Consider the following 21,151-nt stretch of genomic DNA (forward strand, 5'->3'; position numbering starts at 1 on the left):
ATACTTAAAAGCTCAAAGGGCACGTATTGATTTTTTTTATCTGTCTCTCGCTATCTCTCTCTCTCTCTCTCTCTCTCTCTTCCTGCTCCTGACAGAGGGGGTGTGAGCTGCCGCCTTCAACAGCTTTGTACCGGCGGTGCTTCGCATACTTAAAAGCCAAAAAGCCTTATTGATTTTTTTTTTGACTGCTTGCTTTGCACTCCTTTGAAAAGGAAGATATGTTTGCATTCTTTTAATTGTGAGACAGAACTGTCATCTCTGTCTTGTCATGGAGCACAGTTTAAACTTTTGAAAGAGAGACAAATGTTTGTTTGCAGTGTTTGAATAACGTTCCTGTCTCTCTACAACCTCCTGTGTTTCTGCGCAAATCTGTGACCCAAGCATGACATTCTAAAAATAACCATATAAACATATGGTTTCTACTTCGCGGATTTTCCTATTTCGCGGGTGGCTCTGGAACGCAACCCCCGCGATGGAGGAGGGATTACTGTATGTGACGTTTTGAAGAAATCATTTTATGACGACGCGAATAGTACCAATCAGAAAACATAATCGCACTAGTACAATATTATTTGAAAACGAACAGCGTCAGATTGGGTGTGAATTTATACTGTGGCGCTGTTAGAGTCAGATCAGAAGCTGAATAAGCTCCTGTTCTGACTCTAAGTAAAAATGTATGAATTAATCAACAGAAATAACCGCGATCGACATTTTAAACTTAACGATTTACAGTGCATACCAATTTATAAATTTTATGTCCGTTTGAGGTTACAAAAAAAAAAAAAAAAAAAAACACTTCCTCCCCAAGAGGGAATCGAACTCGGGTCTGTAATGCACGGCAAGGCTGCTGTAGCGCTAAGTCAGCAAATCTTACTGCTACGCCACGGAAGGTGTTGTAGCATCGTTGAACCTTTTGTGAAAGTGTTTATTTGATGTTTGGACGTCAGGCTTCACAAATGCTATAGTTTATGCCACATTTTGTAACATTTATTACTAAAATATGAAAAAGTTTCTGTTTTAACAATGTGTTCACACAGATTACTGTAGAAACAGAACACGCATGAAATGCGTGTGTTCCAAATAACGATCTATTATTTCCACTCTAAAACTCCAGCAGTTCTGTTACTCCCAGATAATCAAACAAGGCATGAGCTGGGAAAACTTAGTGAACGTTCTGCGCCAGTGGGGGATGGAATAGCCGGCTGCTTGATGGCTCGTCTTAATCGGCTCATTTAGAAGACAAAAGAGAGGTGAGAACGGTTTTAAGGTGGGCCGGATCTACGAGTTTTTTCGTAGACTCTGGTAATTCTAGTGTTAAGGATTCTCCCTCATGGTTTCTTTGTCTTTTTACAGTGCACATCCAGTACCTAAGGTTCAGAGGACTCTGTCAGTGACCCATCAACTCTCAAAAAGCTAGTGCACCACTCAGTTGCAGATCAGCATCAAAAGGAGAACCTGCTCAGCAGGCAGAACTTCAGCAGCTCTCAGTGTGAGGTGGGATTATTGGCACACTCTGTTACAGTGTCATGGAGAGAGAGTTGTTAGTTTGGATTTTTGATGAACATTACAGTTGGATTTCATTTTGAAGTCTGTGTGACAGGATGTGACTTACAAGGTCGGAACGTATTTAGAGGGACATGTTGGGTGACTGATTGCTGTTGCTCCGAGAATAGCAATCTGTGTGTATTGGTAAAATATTGTGGTTTATGAAGACACTTGAGCTGAGAGGACTTCATTGTGTCAGCTTAAGCATCTCCCACGTTTCACACAATCTTCAATATTATATGAATGTTATGTGGGATTATCTGATTTATTGTTACATATTTAAGCACATTTTTTTGATATGTACGATAGTAATAAATCAATATATGTTGCTTTGAAAACATAAGAGACAAGGTTAAGACAGTAAAATCTGGTACAGAAGTAAAGTTTGTACTTTTTGTTTTAATTTTATTTTTAACCAAAAGATTTTTAAGAATTGTAACTGTTCTAGCAACAGCAAAGACTTTATTTAGTGACTGAAACCTCATATAGCTTTATTTAATTATTTGCTTATTTGTTTGTGTGTTTCAATCACACTTGACACTTTAATATAGAAATAATTTTCAACAATTCTCTCCTTAGGAAAAAGAAACCTGCCAAACTAGGTAACCAAAGATGAAGACGGGATATCTTATGGTATACTTATATGGTAAAGATACCAAAATTCATATTTTGATTGGCTACCGTTTAACACCATATTTCTTTCTTATAGAGGAACATATAAAGTTGCTTGAAGAAAGGTTTAAGACCGTGGTCAAAGAAGGACGTATCTGCTCTCCTAAAACAGTTTTTTCTTCATTTTAGTGAAAAAAAAATGTAAAAGAGTTTACAATAAAATATTTGCAGATTTGAATATGTGTGGTTGTGATTTTCCTAACTACAGTATTCTTAAAGACTATACAGCAGTAGCGAGAGTTCACACTTTATCATATATTACCGTATTTGTTCCTCATGTACAGTGAAATTCTTGCTTGCATGTCTGAGTAATATGCAACATGCTACTGCTGAAACTCTGTGTGTGTGTGTGTGTGTGTATATGTGTGTGTGTGTGTGTGTGTGTCTGTATATGTATGTATGTAATAAATATTTCAAAGCAAATGTTACCAAAACAGATTTGCTGTAAAAGTTAGTTATTAATTGAATCCAGACTGATTATCTTATATACAGTAATCCCTCCTCCATCGCGGGGGTTGCGTTCCAGAGCCACCCGCGAAATAAGAAAATCCGCGAAGTAGAAACCATATGTTTATATGGTTATTTTTATATTGTCATGCTTGGGTCACAGATTTGCGCAGAAACACAGGAGGTTGTAGAGAGACAGGAACGTTATTCAAACACTGCAAACAAACATTTGTCTCTTTTTCAAAAGTTTAAACTGTGCTCCATGACAAGACAGAGATGACAGTTCCGTCTCACAATTAAAAGAATGCAAACATATCTTCCTCTTCAAAGGAGTGCGCATCAGGAGCAGAGACTGTCAAAGACAGAGGAAAGCAAACAAATCAATAGGGCTGTTTGGCTTTTAAGTATGCGAAGCACTGCGGCACAAAGCTGTTGAAGGCGGCAGCTCACACCCCCTCCGTCAGGAGCAGAGAGAGAGAGAGAGAGAGAGAGAGACAGAGAAAAACAAACAAGCAAAAATCAATACGTGCCCTTCGAGCTTTTAAGTATGCGAAGCACTGCAGCACAAAGCTGTTGAAGGCGGCAGCTCACACCCCCTCCGTCAGGAGTAGAGAGAGAGAGAGAGACAGAGAAAAACAAACATGCAAAAATCAATACGTGCCCTTCGAGCTTTTAAGTATGCGAAGCACCGTGCAGCATGTCGCTTCAGGAAGCAGCTGCACAGAAGGTAGCAACGTGAAGATAATCTTTCAGCATTTTTAGACGAGCGTCCGTATCGTCTAGGTGTGCGAACAGCCCCCCTGCTCAATCCCCCTACGTCAGGATCAGAGAAAGTCAGCGCAAGAGAGAGGGACAGAGAGAGAGAAGAGAAAAGTAAGTTGGGTAGCTTCTCAGCCATCTGCCAATAGTGTCCCTTGTATGAAATCAACTGGGCAAACCAACTGAGGAAGCATGTACCAGAAATTAAAAGACCCATTGTCCACAGAAATCCGCGAACCAGCAAAAAATCCGCGATATATATTTAAATATGCTTACATATAAAATCCGTGATGGAGTGAAGAGGCGAAAGGCGAAGCGCGATATAGCGAGGGATTACTGTAGAGGTTGTTTCTTTACACTTAGTCAAATAGTGGTTATTTTAAAAGCTTCATTGGCTTACAGTGCATCCAGAAAGTATTCACAGCACATCACTTTTTCCACATTTTGTTATGTTACAGCCTTATTCCAAAATGGATTAAATTCATTTTTTTCCTCAGAATTCTACACATAAACATCCCATAATGACAACGCGAAAAAAGTTTACTTGAGATTTTTGCAAATTTATTAAAAATAAAAAAATTGAGAAAGCACATGTAGATAAGTATTCACAGCCTTTGCCATGAAGCTCAAAATTGAGCTCAGGTGCATCATGTTTCCCCTGATCATCCTTGAGATGTTTCTGCAGCTTAATTGGAGTCACCTGTGGTAAATTCAGTTGATTGGACATGATTTGGAAAGGCACACACCTGTCTATATAAGGTCCCACAGTTGACAGTTCATGTCAGAACACAAACCAAGCATGAAGTCAAAGGAATTGTCTGTAGACCTCCGAGACAGGATTGTCTCAAGGCACAAATCTGGGGAAGGTTACAGAAAAATTTCTGCTGCTTTAAAGGTCCCAATGAGCACAGTGGCCTCCATCATCCATAAGTGGAAGAAGTTTGAAACCACTAGGACTCTTCCTAGAGCTGGTCGGCCATCTAAACTGAGCGATCAGGGGAGAAAGGCCTTAGTCAGGGAGGTGACCAAGAACCCGATGGTCACTCTGTCAGAGCTCCAGAGGTCCTCTGTGGAGAGAGGAGAACCTTCCAGAAGGACAACCATCTCTGCAGCAATCCACCAATCAGGCCTGTATGGTAGAGTGGCCAGACGGAAGCCACTCCTTAGTAAAAGGCACATGGTAGCCCGCCTGGAGTTAGCCAAAAGGCACCTGAAGGACTCTCAGACCATGAGAAAGAAAATTCTCTGGTCTGATGAGACAAAGATTGAACTCTTTGGTGTGAATGCCAGGCGTCACGTTTGGAGGAAACCAGGCACCGCTCATCACCAGGCCAATACCATCCCTACAGTGAAGCATGGTGGTGGCAGCATCATGCTGTGGGGATGTTTTCAGCAGCAGGGAATGGGAGACTAGTCAGGATAAAGGGGAAGATGACTGCAGCAATGTACAGAGACATCCTGGATGAAAACCTGCTCCAGAGCGCTCTTGACCTCAGACAGGGGCGACGACCTCAGACAGGGGCGACGGTTCATCTTTCAGCAGGACAACGATCCTAAGCACACAGCCAAGATATCAAAGGAGTGGCTTCAGAACAACTCTGTGAATGTCCTTGAGTGGCCCAGCCAGAGCCCAGGCTTGAATCCGATTGAACGTCTCTGGAGAGATCTTAAAATGGCTGTGAACCGACGCTTCCCATCCAACCTGATGGAGCTTGAGAAGTGCTGCAAAGAGGAATGGGCGAAACTGGCCAAGGATAGGTGTGCCAAGCTTGTGGCATCATATTCAAAAAGACTTGAGGCTGTAATTGCTGCCAAAGGTGACAAAGTATTGAGCAAAGGCTGTGAATACTTATGTATAGATAGATAGATAGATAGTGTGATTTCTTAGTTTTATTTTTAATAAATTTGCAAAAACCTCAAGTAAACTTTTTTCACATTGTCATTATGGGGTGTTGTGTGTAGAATTCTGAGGGAAAAAATGAATTTAATCCATTTTGGAATAAAGCTGTAACATAATAAAATGTGTAAAAAGTGATGCGCTGTGAATACTTTCCGGATGCACTGTAGACTTTAAAAACATTTACAAGTACAGTTGATTTCTATAATATTTTGAATTATTATAAGAGAATGCACTAAAAATGCCTATGGCCTAATCAAAGCTTTTCTTAAAGCAGATCTTGAACAATGGGAAACAAGAATAATGTATTTCTTTCATTAAATAATTATTCAGTGTTAGAACAATTTTTTAGTGAACAGGTCGTTAAACCCAACCAAGTACTTCAATCTTAATCTTAATTTAGGTATTCATTTGCTAAATTGCAATCATGAATAATGATTGTAGTCTGAGGCCTCACATGACTTGGCAGGCCCAAAAAGACACGTATGTCAATAGTGAATATAATGAAGTTTAGTAAAAAGCTGTGTTTATCATATCCTGTATATGATGGTGAATTTAGGGATTCAGCTGCTATACTGCAATTATACACAATGTTCTAGAGTAATTTATTTGTCCTTTCAGGCTTCATTTGGTTTGAGGGGCTAAAAAAGATTCATACGTCCATTGTGAATATACAGAATTGTAGGTAAAAAATTCTGTTTATTCTATACCATGTATGGCAGTAAATTTGGGTATTCATTTGCTATATTGCAATCACACATAATGCCCTAGGACAATTTATTTGTAGTCTGAGGCCTCACATGACTTGGTAGGCCCAAAAAGACACATATGTCAATAGCAAAAATATTGAAGTTTAGTTGAAAAGCTCTGTTTATCTTATCCTATGTATGATGGTAAATTTAGGTATTCATTTACTATACTACAATTATACACAATTTTCTAGAGTCATTTATTTGTCCTTTCAGGCTTCACTTGGTTTGAGAGGCCATAAAGAGTCATGCGTCCATAGTGAATGGAATGTACAGAATTGTAGGTTAAAAATTCTTTTTATTCTATACCATGTATGACAGTGAATTTAGGTATTATTTTCCTATTTGTTTTATTTGTAGTGTTTCTGAATTGAAAGGCTCAGAAGAACACGTTGGCTAATAATGAATTTAGTGAAGGTTATATAAAAATGTTCTTTATTCTGCTCTTTATTTAACTGTGAAATTAGAGTTTCATTTGTAATTATATATATATATATATATATATATATATATATATATATATATATATATTGTAATTGTGCACAATGCTCTAGGGCAAAGAAATTATGTACAGTGTATTGCCTTGGTCGTAAACTTAAGCTTAAAATATCTTAGTGTGTTTGTGGTACATTTGTTGTTGGTGTGCTGTAGTAAAATTTTGATAAATGTTTCCCTTGTTTTGTGTGTTTTTATCAATGCTTTACTTAAAAAACCAAGTTTCTTATGACATATTTTTAATGACAATTTATTATTTCTTTGCTAATGATATATGAAATGAGTGTTACTTAAAATCGGGTGTAGGTTAGTTAGGAGCATGTGCTGATAGTGCATTGGCACACCCACCACACGACAACAATAAAAGGCAGTTAATTAAATTGAACCTTTACATTCATTCAATCAGACTACAGCCATGGCTGAGAATCTAGAAACCATGTTTGCAGTCTACATAATTCCAATTATTTCAAATCCTAATATATTAACAAATGTTTTTATCAGTAGCTTTTTCATAAATGACATTTAGATTTTTTTATTTTTATTTAAAAAAAAACAGAGGCATAATTTTTGATAATTTGAGTATCTAATATTTGACTTTCCTCAAGCAATTATTAAGCAGTCATTTCTAGTCCTCAGAAATATTTCGGTCCTTTTAATGTAATATGTGATTAGGAATTTCTGTGTGAAGTAAATGCCCTCATAAACATCATATGTCCTCATAAACCATAAAAAATGAATGTCCCCATATGCCTGTTAAAAGTCAGGTCAAGAAATATCAGTCATATCAAGAAATTCAAGTGGAATGTATCTTAATTAAGTCATAAATATAATTTATATGCATTTTTTTAATGATAACATTAAAGTGATGTTCTCATAATGCAGGATTGGTTCAGGTGACCCTCATAAACCATATTTGCCAGTGTGTGTATATATATATATATATATATATATACACACACACACACACACAAACACACACACACGTACAGGTGCTGGTCATAAAATTAGAATATTATGACAAAGTTGATTTATTTCAGTAATTCCATTCAAAAAGTGAAACTTGTATATTAGATTCATTCATTACACACAGACTGATGTACAGTGGTGTGAAAAACTATTTGCCCCCTTCCTGATTTCTTATTCTTTTGCATGTTTGTCACACAAAATGTTTCTGATCATCAAACACATTTAACCATTAGTCAAATATAACACAAGTAAACACAAAATGCAGTTTGTAAATGGTGGTTTTTATTATTTAGGGAGAAAAAAAAATCCAATCCTACATGGCCCTGTGTGAAAAAGTAATTGCCCCCTGAACCTAATAACTGGTTGGGCCACCCTTAGCAGCAATAACTGCAATCAAGCGTTTGCGATAACTTGCAATGAGTCTTTTACAGCGCTCTGGAGGAATTTTTGGCCCACTCATCTTTGCAAAATTGTTGTAATTCAGCTTTATTTGAGGGTTTTCTAGCATGAACCGCCTTTTTAAGGTCATGCCATAGCATCTCAATTGGATTCAGGTCAGGACTTTGACTAGGCCACTCCAAAGTCTTCATTTTGTTTTTCTTCAGCCATTCAGAGGTGGATTTGCTGGTGTGTTTTGGGTCATTGTCCTGTTGCAGCACCCAAGATCGCTTCAGCTTGAGTTGACGAACAGATGACCGGACATTCTCCTTCAGGATTTTTTGGTAGACAGTAGAATTCATGGTTCCATCTATCACAGCAAGCCTTCCAGGTCCTGAAGCAGCAAAACAACCCCAGACCATCACACTACCACCACCATATTTTACTGTTGGTACGATGTTCTTTTTCTGAAATGCTGTGTTCCTTTTACGCCAGATGTAACGGGACATTTGCCTTCCAAAAAGTTCAACTTTTGACTCATCAGTCCACAAGGTATTTTCCCCAAAAGTCTTGGCAATCATTGAGATGTTTCTTAGCAAAATTGAGACGAGCCCTAATGTTCTTTTTGCTTAACAGTGGTTTGCGTCTTGGAAATCTGCCATGCAGGCCGTTTTTACCCAGTCTCTTTCTTATGGTGGAGTTGTGAACACTGACCTTAATTGAGGCAAGTGAGGCCTGCAGTTCTTTAGACGTTGTCCTGGGGTCTTTTGTGACCTCTCGGATGAGTCGTTCTCTGCGCTCTTGGGGTAATTTTGGTCGGCCGGCCACTCCTGGGAAGGTTCACCACTGTTCCATGTTTTTGCCATTTGTGGATAATGGCTCTCACTGTGGTTCGCTGGAGTCCCAAAGCTTTAGAAATGGCTTTATAACCTTTACCAGACTGATAGATCTCAATTACTTCTGTTCTCATTTGTTCCTGAATTTCTTTGGATCTTGGCATGATGTCTAGCTTTTGAGGTGCTTTTGGTCTACTTCTCTGTGTCAGGCAGCTCCTATTTAAGTGATTTCTTGATTGAAACAGGTGTGGCAGTAATCAGGCCTGGGGGTGGCTACGGAAATTGAACTCAGGTGTGATACACCACAGTTAGGTTATTTTTTAACAAGGGGGCAATTACTTTTTCACACAGGGCCATGTAGGTTTGGATTTTTTTTCTCCCTAAATAATAAAAACCATCATTTAAAAACTGCATTTTGTGTTTACTTGTGTTATATTTGACTAATGGTTAAATGTGTTTGATGATCAGAAACATTTTGTGTGACAAACATGCAAAAGAATAAGAAATCAGGAAGGGGGCAAATAGTTTTTCACACCACTGTATTTCAAATGTTTATTTCTTTTAATGTTGATGATTGTAACTGACAACTAATGAAAGTCCCAAATTCAGTATCTCAGAAAAGTAGAACATTGTGAAAAGGTTCAATATTGAAGACACCTGGTGCTACACTCTAATCAGCTAATTAACTCAAAACACCAGCAAAAGCTTTTAAATGGTCTCTCAGTCTAGTTCTGTAGGCTACACAATCATGGGGAAGACTGCTGACTTCACAGTTGTCCAAAAGACGACCACTAAAAACCTTGCACAAGGAGGGCAAGACACAAAAGGTCATTGCTAAAGAGGCTGCTGTTCACAGAGCTCTGTGTCCAAGCACATTAATAGAGAGGCAAAGGGAAGGACAAGATGTGGTAGAAAAAAGTGTACAAGCAATAGGGATAACTGCACCCTGGAGAGGATTGTGAATCAAAGCCCATTCAAAAATGTGGGGGAGATTCACAAAGGGTGGACTGCAGCTGGAGTCAGTGCTTCAAGAACCACCACGCACAGACGTATGCAAGACATGGGTTTCAGCTGTCGCATTCCTTGTGTCAAGCCACTCTTGAACAAGAGACAGCGTCAGAAGCGTCTCACCTGGGCTAAAGACAAAAAGGACTGGACTGCTGCTGAGTGGTCCACAGTTATGTTCTCTGATGAAAGTAAATTTTGCAATTCCTTTGGAAATCAAGGTCCCAGAGTCTGGAGGAAAAGAGGAGAGGCACAGAATCCACGTTGTGTGAGGTCCAGTGTAAAGATTCCACAGTCAGTGATGGTTTGGGGTGCCATGTCATCTGCTGGTATTGGTCCATTGTGTTTTCTGAGGCCCAAGGTCAACGCAGCCGTCTGCCAGGAAGTTTTACAGCACTTCATGCTTCCAGCTGCTGACAAACTTTATGGAGATGCAGATTTCATTTTCCAACAGGACCTGGCACCTGCACACAGTGCCAAAGCTACCAATACCTGGTTTAAGGACCATGGTATCCCTGTTCTTGATTGGCCAGCAAACTCGCCTGACCTTAACCCCATAGAAAATCTATGGGGTATTGTGAAGAGGAAGATGCAATATGCCAGACCCAACAATTCAGAAGAGCTGAAGGCCACTATCAGAGCAACCTGGGCTCTCATAACACCTGAGCAGTGCCACAGACTGATCAACTCCATGCCACGCCGCATTGCTGCAGTAATCCAGGCCAAAGAAGCCCCAACTAAATATCGAGTGCTGTACATGCTCATATTTTCATGTTCATACCTTTCAGTTGGCCAACATTTCTAAAAATCCTTTTTTTGCATTGGTCTTAATTGATATTCTAATTTTCCGAGATACTGAATTTGGGACTTTCATTAGTTGTCAGTTATAATCATCAACATTAAAAGAAATAAACATTTGAAATACATCAGTCTGTGTGTAATGAATGAATCTAATATACAAGTTTCACCTTTTGAATGGAATTACTGAAATAAATCAACTTTGTCATGATATTCTAATTTTATGACCAGCACCTGTATATGTATACAGTGTATATTATATATGTGTATATGTGTGTGTGTGTGTGTGTGTGTGTGTGTGTGTGTATATGACAAGAAATTACTGGCCATCTGCAGACAACCCGAGGGGAAAAACTTTTTAACTCATGGATTATGATAAATTCTACCTCACCATAAAATTATTTTAAATCATAATAAAAATTGTAGAAAATCACAGTGTCATTTCCTTTTAATAACTGTAAACATTCACCTTGGTTCTGGTATAAAAAATATATAGAATACAGAAGAAGCCAGCATGCATTACTGCAAGTACACAGTACTGTGGTTAGAGAGCTTCTTGCATTTATTTTTTTTCAAAACTTGATCTTATTTATGATTCATATACAAAAATAGTCATCCCTCACACTTCAGGATTTTTCTTATTCATGGAACAACTGAAATAAAACTTTGTTTGGGTCGGTGATAAAATATGGACTACATCTCAGACAACATTGGTGGTAGGTGGCCCATAAAAAGATAACTTTCTATACTGTGGCAGAACATGGCCTCATTCCACTGCAAGGCTTCAACATCTCAGATCTATCTCACACTGCTCCTCTTGTGAGGATCTGCTTCTGTCTCACCAACTGTAATAAGTATACAAGTTTAATATGTCACTGTACTCTGTACAAAAATATTTTATTAATCCACTTCTCTTTCTACTCGCATGTATAGCTAACAAGGCCACATTTAGCACACAGGAGTTACTGCTAGGTAAGCATTAGAAGACAAGACAGGGACAACTGCGAAATGGGAATTTCTGTGTGTCATAGTCAGCATGAAACTGTATGCTCTGTGCATTGTTTGGGAATGGTATGATTCACTGAAGTGGGGGCCTGCACATGGAGAAAGAGTATAAAGCCTTGGAACATTGCCCGGCACACCTTTGAACAGACAGATGGGAGATAACGTCATCCGATCCGGAAAATCCTTCAAACGCAGCAACGGAAATTGGAGACTCTATACATCGGGCGCCCACAACCCGAAGGTCTTGTCATGGCTTCCTCATAGGATATGCCACGCAAACCGTCATTTGTTACTGCTGTATCACTAAGTGAGGGGTATCGCCTTTTTATATTATATCTATATAGTTTTGGGTTATGTAACATGCTGCGATTACAAAAGAACTTATTAAAACGAGGGAGCTAGCGCCCCCTGTTGGATACACATACTCAGCCTTGCTCAGCAACTCAGCCTTGCTCAGCAACTCAGCCTTGCTCAGATCTTCCCAGTCCTACTACCCCCACACCTATTCAAAATCTATCTCAGCTTTCATGGTGTTAGAGGCACCATCACTCTCAAAACCTAGCTCCATGAACAAGTCCATGCTAAGAACTTTACTAAGAATCCCACTGCTCTGTACAAACTGCATCAGCTGGGGGTGCATCCAGAACTCTGTTATTTGGCTGCATAAGTGAGTTGTAATGTCTTACCATTACGATTATACATGCCCTGCCAAAAATTATGGAGTCACTACTTGGGGACGTTCTATTTTGTTGGAAAAACAAAATCACAGATATGACAAATATTTTAACACCTGAACATCCTAGAATTATAAAACATACCTCAAAAAAGTAAGAAATTGTTGTGATTAATGGTCTGAACAAAAAATGTGCCAAGTAAACGAAAAGGTTTATTGAATCACTCGACAATTAACAAAAAATTATGGAATTGTTAACCCCAAAATTTACAATCAGTACTTTGTTGCACGTCCTCTGGCTTTTATGACAGCTTGGATTCTTTAAGGCAAGGACTTCACTAATGAAAAACAATATTCTTCAGTCAGGTTCCAACTTCTTGTATAGCAGTTGACAGATAAGCTTTGCAGGATTGAGCCTTGTCATGGACAATTATTTTTAATTTCTACCATAAATTTTCAATCAGATTGAGATTTGGACTATTTGCAGGCTAAGTCATTGAGTTAACATGCCTTAAGTTTTAATGTTCTTGCTCTGTGACAAGATGCATGATCATCCTGAAAAATGACTTTAGCATTACACCTAATTTCGTTTGATGGAACGAGAAAAGTGTCCAAAATTTCAATGTACAGCTGAATGAATATCCTCCAAGAGTAGCGACTCCATAATTTGTCAAGGGTTGTACTATGCTTACTCTAACATATGGCAAAGTATATAATAAGGTGAAAATCTTTTGATACAATGAGAACTTTGGTCAAAATAAACATGAAATCATTTTCAAATACTGTGGAAAACTCAAAAGAGTGTCATAGGGCTGAGAGTACATGGAGGAAAACTACATTAATGGTCCATTATGAAATTGTAAGGTCTAGAATAACTAAATACAACAAAGCAGTTTTACTTGACAGTCCTAATTTTCTAAACTTGAATAAATAATTTCTATGTGGCAAATCTGGGAGTATCATTTCAACTTTTATCAATTAACACCAGGTCAATCGACAAATGGATATGGAAAGCATCAGAGCTAAAATTGAGGCTTTCGTGACTTTGTTAATAAAGTGATTAAAAAAAAGAAAATTCGGACCTCAAAAACATAACCTGGTTGAACCTCTGCGTTATCAATACAGTGAATGAACTCTTTCAATGTGGGTGTCAACATCAAGGATTACAAGACAAAACACTGATCAAGTCACCTAGACCAGGGGTTCTGGGGGCCTACTGTGGCATCAGGTTTTTGTTTTAACCAGAAACAATCAGTGACAAAAACTGATAACACTGATCTCATTTAATTGGCTGGTATTTTTGCATTTCTATTATTCTACACTCAGAAAAGCACAGCAGAATGAATTTTACATTATAAGACATTTAGAATTTTTCTATTTTTGCTATAGATTTAAATGCTTAACTCTTTTGTTGCTTTTATTATATTCTGTCATTTCTCTGTGCAGTTTGCACCCTTCATTGTATCTTAAATGACAATTAAAAAAGAGCAAAGCAGACAGCCAGGTGTACAATGAATCATGAAAGGCTACAACTACTTTAGCATCAGACCCACTAACTAGTAAATAATGGATTAATTAAACAATTAGAACATCAAGAAAAGTAGAATGAAAATCAAGATGAAAATATTATCAAAAAGAAAAAAAAAAACATTTACTCCCTTATAACTGCTTAGTACATTTTAACCCTTTTTTTTTTTTTAAACCAAACTTAGTTTTCTAATTTCCATATTTTCCCCAAAACAATCTGGGAAATAACAGTTCACTTAACCCAGGAATTGAAAACGGAAGCTGACTGGAACAAAAACCTGCAGTCACAATGGGTCCCCAGTTTCAAGAAACCATGACAAACTATACTGATTGACTTGATTTGCTAGACGGCAGCAAAAACAAAAAAATTATTTTTTTTTCAGTTTACCTTTTGTTGTCACAAGCATGCCTTAGAAACACAGAAGGCATATTTTCTTAAATCAAAACATTTGCTACTTCAAAGTGGACAGATTCAATATGTTTTAAGACTTTTATTCTATTTACACCAAAACCCAGTAGCTACACTATAAAACACAAGAGTGGGCTAGTTATTTCCTGAAGAAAAAATTGACTTGATAAATATCAAACTTATTCCTTAACAGAATTTGTATTGGGACAGCGGTGACAGACAGCATGTCTTTTGTGGTAGTGGAACAAAATGAAAATATCACCTAGTAATTCATGGTAAATATGGTTTATTCTGTACAAGGTGCTTATATTCTCTTATCTGCAGATATGAATTTTTAAATATGTATTGTACATCTGTTTTTTTAAGTCACTTTTCTTAATTTAAAATATTCCTTTTCTTTCATTGTGTTAGTAGTTGACATACTTGTTAGAGGGGCATTGGATGTGGATACAGTTGGGTATTGGCCAAGCCCATAATACAAATGAGCTCAGATTGTTATTGGTACTAGGTAGTATGACATCTTATTCAGGTTTTTCCAAGTGAGTTACTAAAAACTCAATGCTCCTTATGGTTTTTCTTCTTTTTAATTTGCTTAAATAAAGAAAAAGTCAAGCAATGTAAAGTTTACTTACTCTGTCAATGCTGTGTCAAGGTCCTCATACTTACTGTAACATGTATCTATTACCTTCTTTATAAAATGTCACATGGACCAAAATTACCACAAATTTTTTCAATCTTAACTGAAAATTAAAAAATAAGTATAGCAGAGTATGGACTACTCAAAGTAATGGAGATTGGGAAAAGTACAGATGCTTAATTAATAAACAGTTACATAGATGGAAATATCCAATAGAGAACAGAATGAATTTTTAAATCTATGAAATTTGTTTAAAATTAGCAGCACAATAAATGATTCATTAATTATTAATAAAGTAGTTGGCTTCAAACAGGTAATTTAAAACAGACCACTGATGTTACACTCTATTGGAGATATGAAGTGGGCCATTCATGTCTTTGTGCCAACATTATGATCATCCCTAACCTTCAATATCTGCATGTGGAAAATCATTTGCAAAATAAAATGAATCCCCATACCCTATTACCTTTTCCAAACCTACGTAGCCATGTTCAGCCATACCTAGTCCCAACTAATTGTCCTTTTCTCATTTTATGATAACAATACACAGTGCAGTATTGTCCAAATAATTTGTCAAAGGGTGTAGCAATACAGTTATCAACTTTCAAGGCTTAATTAATTTGCTTTGCTGTAAAAAAAAAAAACTTGTAAGTTGTTAAGTCACTGCTTGTTCCCTGAAAAAGATTTCTTTTAATAACTCAGAAAAGTGCATTATATTTCATTTTTAGGTAACCTAAACTGATTTTTTAAACCTCTGGTAGTTTACTGCTTATCCTTGTACCATTTCAAGTAATTCAATTGACTAGGACTGCTTAAATTTCAATATAAATTGGAAAAGTGGGGGGCCGTAAAACTTTTGACTGGTAGTGTAGACATGCATAAACAAATATGTACATACACATATATACATGTAAATAAACAACAGAGGTGTCAAACCACATTCCTGGAGGGCTACAGTGGCTGCAGGTTTTCATTCTATCCCTTTACTTAGTGGCCATTTTTGCTGCTAAGTAACTTCCTCTGCCTTAATTTTAACTGACCTGCTATTTAAGACTCTGGACTGCTAGATTATATATTTTTCCTTTTTCGTAGAAAAAAGAAAATCAACAGTTTTAGAAATGTCTGATGTGGTAGAATGACAGAACCAACACGCCATTGACTTAAATAATGGGTTCAGGTAACAAGAATTGACTTCTAATTAAGAAGCTAGTTGAAGTAGAACTGGTTCGAGTCTGAGACTCCAACTTGATGGGTCATCTGTGGGGTCACTTTACAATTTATCTTTGATTTGCTTCTATTTAGGGCAAAAAAGAAGCAATTCAGAGGACTCTGTATTGTAAAATAGAAGAATTAAAGCAAAGGGAAAATAAGTCAATTAACAGCAGAAACTGACCACTGATTATGAAAGTTGGTGGAAAGAAGGCCTAAAGCCACTGTAGCCCTCCAGGACTGGAGTTAGACACCTCTGTTATAAAGCACTGGTTAACAGTCAGGTTAAATGAGTGTACAGTAATCCCTCGCTATATCGCGCTTCGCCTTTCGCGGCTTCACTCCATCGCGGATTTTATATGTAAGCATATTTAAATATATATCGTGGATTTTTCGCTGCTTTGCGGGTTTCTGCGGACAATGGGTCTTTTAATTTCTGGTACATGCTTCCTCAGTTGGTTTGCCCAGTTGATTTCATACAAGGGACGCTATTGGCAGATGGCTGAGAAGCTACCCAGCTTACTTTTCTCTGTCTCTCTTGCACTGACTTTCTCTGATCCTGACATAGGGGGTGTGAGCAGGGGGGCTGTTCGCACACCTAGACGATACGGACGCTCGTCTAAAAATGCTGAAAGATTATCTTCACGTTGCTATCTTTTGTGCAGCTGCTTCCTGAAACGACATGCTGCCCGGTGCTTCGCATACTTAAAAGCTCGAAGGGCACGTATTGATTTTTGATTGAAAAACAAACTCTGTCTGTCTGCTCCTGACGGAGGGGGTGTGAGCTGCCGCCTTCAACAGCTTTGTGCCGCGGTGCTTCGCATACTTAAAAGCAGCCCTATTGATTTGTTTGCTTTTCTCTCTATTTCTGTGACAGCCTGTGCTCCTGACACGCACTCCTTTGAAGAGGAAGATATGTTTGCATTCTTTTAATTGTGAGACGGAACTGTCATCTCTGTCTTGTCATGGAGCACAGTTTAAACTTTTGAAAAAGAGACAAATGTTTGTTTGCAGTGTTTGAATAACGTTCCTGTCTCTCTACAACCTCCTGTGTTTCTGCACAAATCTGTGACCCAAGCATGACAATATAAAAATAACTATATAAACATATGGTTTCTACTTCGCGGATTTTCTTATTTCGCGGGTGGCTCTGGAACGCAACCCCCGCGATGGAGGAGGGATTACTGTATTACATTACTGAAACAAATCATGTACACCTAATAGTAGCTTACACCATTACTGGATACAAATTGCAATGAACCATAGCTTTGTATTTTATTTTCTGTCATGAAAGAAGAGAAGGATTTTACCACTTTAGATTGAGTGGATTTTTTTTAATGAAAGCACAACTCCTTTAAAACAGCAGCGGAATTTTATGAAACCTGACCTGGTTCAGAAAATGAATGGTGTTAACATCAAGGAAGCAAACAACATAGCTTCACCTTTTGATGGAACAAACTAAGCAACCAAACAAAGCAAAGCATGCCAGATTACTATCTCAGGGGTCTCAAATTCAGTTCCTAGTGGGTTATCATTTTTGCTTCTACCAACAACGTAAATAGAAGCCAATTTGTTAATTAACTAGAATCAAATTCTGTCAAAAAAATGTTTTTTTCAGACAGCACAATATAATACTTTCAGGACCAGAGAGGATCAAGAGATTGTAGTCCTTCAGATTTTACTTTTTAAATGTTTTATTGAAATAGATGTTGTATAATAGAAACATCTGTACAAATGGGAGCAGGTTTATCCATGGGCACATTTGCATTTATTTACTGTCTGCCTTCCAGTTAAGGGAAGGAAGGAAAAAAAAACAAAAAAAAAACAACAAGGGCTCTGAATCTTAAAATGAACATTAATTAAAATGAATATATTAGTATTATGGTTCCATTATTAGTAGTAATTGATTATTAAGAAAATGACTAGAATGAAAATCTGCAACCACTCCAGCCATCTTTGATTAAAGTTTAACACCAAGGGCTGTAACACTAATAGCCGAGCTTTAAAACGCATAGACAGAATCTCCGGACTATGACGACTTTGGTTTTTTATTTATATATACTGTATATATAATTGTTAACAGTGACTTACAGGTATGCTAACAAGTGATTGGTCTTAAGTGGGTCACTGTATCTTTGACTTTAGAAAACTAGTCAGTCTGAAACAATAAGTACCTGTGACTTACAATAAATATGCAATCTTTAGACTGATTTATATTTTGAGAACTTTTAATAAAAGAGGAAACTGAATCAGAACATTGCTTAATTCCTAATTTTACTGCTTATGGTCTGACAAACTTTTTTTTAATAAAAAGGTACTAAAATTTATTAAAGATTGCTAAATTCTATTTCAGTCTATAAATGACTTCAAATACTACTTAAACAACAGAATTAGGAAACATGACTGTGTCTCTCCAGTAGTGCACTGACTAAATTCAGGTGTTTCTGTACCTTACTATTTCACCTTTAAAAATGAGAAATCTGAATAATGCAATGAAAAGTATAATAATTCATATTAATCAAATAGTTAAAAAGTGTGAAATTGCAAACAAAAAAAGAATTTTCCAGTCCTTTTACCTTAAAAAAAATATTTTCAAATTAATATTAAAGGGTAGCCTCTATCTTGTTCAAGTCAAAGTTATTTTTCCCAGTTATGGCATACAGTAATTTTCTTTGTTCTTGCAGTTTATAATGGGGATGTATGGTACTGGGGTTCAAAGGTGAAATAAATAACCCTGAAACTTTACAAATGGCGACACCAACTTTGAAGTAGCAAAGGTTTCAACTTAAGAAAACATGCTTTCTATGTTTAATAGGCATACTTTTGATAATGGAAGGAAAATCTAAATATTTTATCACAGATTCTTGCTCTTATTTTGTCGAGGTAAGGATATGTTTCTTGCTACTTTACCTGCTTGCAGCAGCTGTTGTGGGTGGAGTTAAGACAACCAATCAATCATGGTTATTATTGGGAGTCACAGTTGTAGAGTCAAGGAGAACTGCAGTTGCATCCCAGATGTTCCGTCTAGAGTTTACAAGCTCTCCCCAGGTGGTCCAGTTTCCTCCCACAGTCCAAACATGCAGCTTAGCTGGACCCACATTGCTAAAGTGGCCCTATTGTGTGTGTGTGTGTGTGTGCGTGTTCGTGCTTGTGCATGTGTGAGAGTGTGTGTGTGTGTGTGTTTTCACCCTGCAATGGCCTGCTGTGATGGGCTCCAGCTGAACTGTACCATGACCTGGTCCTTGATGAGTAGGATGGATGCCTATAATGTCTGTTTAGTTTGTGTCGCTTGATTACATGCTATGTGAAGTGGGAAAACAAAATTGCTGGTACTCTATATTTGTAAGCTGCTTGGTCTTACTCACAATGTTTTTCAAATTTTACGCAGTTTCTTCATTGACAATGTGTTTTGAGCCCATCAAAGTTTAGAGCATTTTGATAGAACCTATATTAAACAGCAGGTTTGGTATCATATTTTTATGTGTGTGTGTGTGCACATGCGTTGGGGGGTTTGGCCAAGCATATAGAGCCACAACCAATTACAAACAGGAGCTTTACCACTGAAATTGAAAGATGCGGAGACGGCATGCCACAATTGCAAAGTAAGAAGCAAAAGAATTTAAGTGACCTTTTGAAGTTATCTAGTTGTCTACAGAACTGAGACAGCAATTCACATTTGGGCATACAACATTCAACATCAGTAATGGCACTTGGCAATGACTTTCTGAGGAGTCAAACTTAGCAAAGTGAGGAGTACAGAGAGTCTCCTTTTAAAATGGCTGAATCTCACAACAATTGTTTGTTTTCTGCTTTTTTCCTACTTAAAATGCTGCTGTTTCACAAAATATTAGTAAAATCAAGACGCGGATCAATATTTAATAAAATCTTTGCCATTTTTGGAGGTAATCAGAACGTTCTAAAGCTTTTCATCACTTTGGAACTCCAGTACCCTTTATCTCTCCCCATGCTCGCTTCGCTCACCAATCCCTGGGTGGGCGCTATGCGGTAGCCACTTCACGATTTAAACAAATTGTTAATTTCATGGGAATTGTTACATATGCATAATAGATCTAACTATTTTACATTACAGCAAGTAATTAACCATAGTAAAAAATAGTAAAACGAAATAAACTGAAAGAAAATTGTGTTTCATGTTGCGTTAGAGGTACTCATTGCGTTACATGTTTTTGTTCTGTTTGGCTTTGAATTTAACACGCAAATACTTTTAAACTTACACTTTTACTGTAAAACATCATTAAAACAATTTTTTTGATTAACTTTTCGTCAATATCGCATTTAATTTTGATTCCATGTTTGGACTTACATCGTGAAAATGCAACGTATAACTGCCTGTGAGTGATTATCTTTTGTTTCTCTCTAATAAATGGACTTTTTCTAATGTTTGTCCCTATGATTTGTTAAGTGTCATAGCAAAAGCTATTGTAATAGGAAACTGTAAACATTTTAATACGAATGGCATATCAAGATCTCCATGGAAGATGTACTACATTACCTTTCTTGTTGCCTCTTAAAAATTTAAATATCACTGCCGTGTAACCGATCGACAATTTTTGTGTTAATTCATTTGACTTAATTTCTCGCTGCTAGGATTGCCGTGTGCTCATTTCTTCTGTTGATAACCCTTCAGGATGAAATTCATCAATAAGATTTGAACATAATACGTCTTCCTTTTATTGGGAACTTAAAGTAAGGAAAACGTAGAAATTTATAAGAGCTGAGAGTACAGGAACTGTGTCTAACAAAAGCATTCACACAAATGAGAGGTGAGTGGACCATGGACGTGGTTGTAAATGGTTTAGAGGAGGGAGGGACTTGACAAAAACTCTTGGCAAAAAAGTCTCGTCTCGAGAGATTTTTAAAAAATCTTGCTTCACAGCAATTAAAACAACAGATCTGAGATGAGTGAATATTTTACTTGCAACTCATTTGAAAAAGTTACTGGTTAATAATTTGTAAAGCAACACATACAGACTGACTTTTGAATGATCCCTGCTTCTTATACCTTACAACTATGCAGACGAAATTTCTACAAAAGATACACATTAAAAATCTGATTACACTAAAGCAGTTGTAAATTATTCTTCCATTACAAATGGTTGAAATACATGAGTATAAAAATATTA

The 21,151-nt window shown here is 37.2% G+C and overlaps 1 protein-coding gene across 5 annotated transcripts in view; it reads right to left on the bottom strand.

Annotated features, from left to right (window-relative positions):
- Window positions 1-21,151, bottom strand: part of LOC114642999 (ubiquitin-conjugating enzyme E2 Q1) — a 252,422-nt gene that overhangs the window by 105,386 nt on the left and 125,885 nt on the right. The window lies entirely within an intron of this gene.

The sequence above is a fragment of the Erpetoichthys calabaricus genome, chromosome 2 (genome assembly GCF_900747795.2).
Source record: "Erpetoichthys calabaricus chromosome 2, fErpCal1.3, whole genome shotgun sequence".
NCBI classification, from domain to species: Eukaryota; Metazoa; Chordata; class Cladistia; order Polypteriformes; family Polypteridae; genus Erpetoichthys; species Erpetoichthys calabaricus.